Source organism: Bison bison, unplaced genomic scaffold (genome assembly GCF_000754665.1).
Source record: "Bison bison bison isolate TAMUID 2011002044 unplaced genomic scaffold, Bison_UMD1.0 scf7180017864265, whole genome shotgun sequence".
NCBI classification, from domain to species: Eukaryota; Metazoa; Chordata; class Mammalia; order Artiodactyla; family Bovidae; genus Bison; species Bison bison.
The window spans coordinates 118,422-118,864 of record NW_011494837.1 but is presented as its reverse complement, the minus strand read 5'-3'; positions in this window follow the sequence as shown (position 1 = coordinate 118,864).

Here is a 443-nt window from a genome sequence, read left to right as displayed (position 1 = left end):
TCCTGAGAAAGCTGCATACAGGTCAAGAAGCAACAGTTAGAACTGGACATGGAACAACAGACTGGTTCCAAATTGGGAAAGGAGTATGTCAAGGCTGTATATTGTCACCCTGCTTATTTAACTTATATGCAGAGTACATCATGCAGAATGCCAGACTGGATGAAGCACATACTGGAATCAAGATTGTCAGGAGAAATATCAATATCCTCGGATATGCAGATGACACCACCCTTATGGCAGAGAGCGAAGAACTCAAAAGCCTCTTGATGAAAATGAAAGAGAAGAGTGAAAAAGTTGGCTTAAAATTCAACATTCAGGAAACTAAGATCATGGCATCTGGTCCCATAAATTCATGGCAAATAGATGGGGAAATAGCAGAAACAGTGAGAGACCTTATTTTGGGGGGCTCCAAAATCACTACAGATGGTGACTGCAGCCATGAA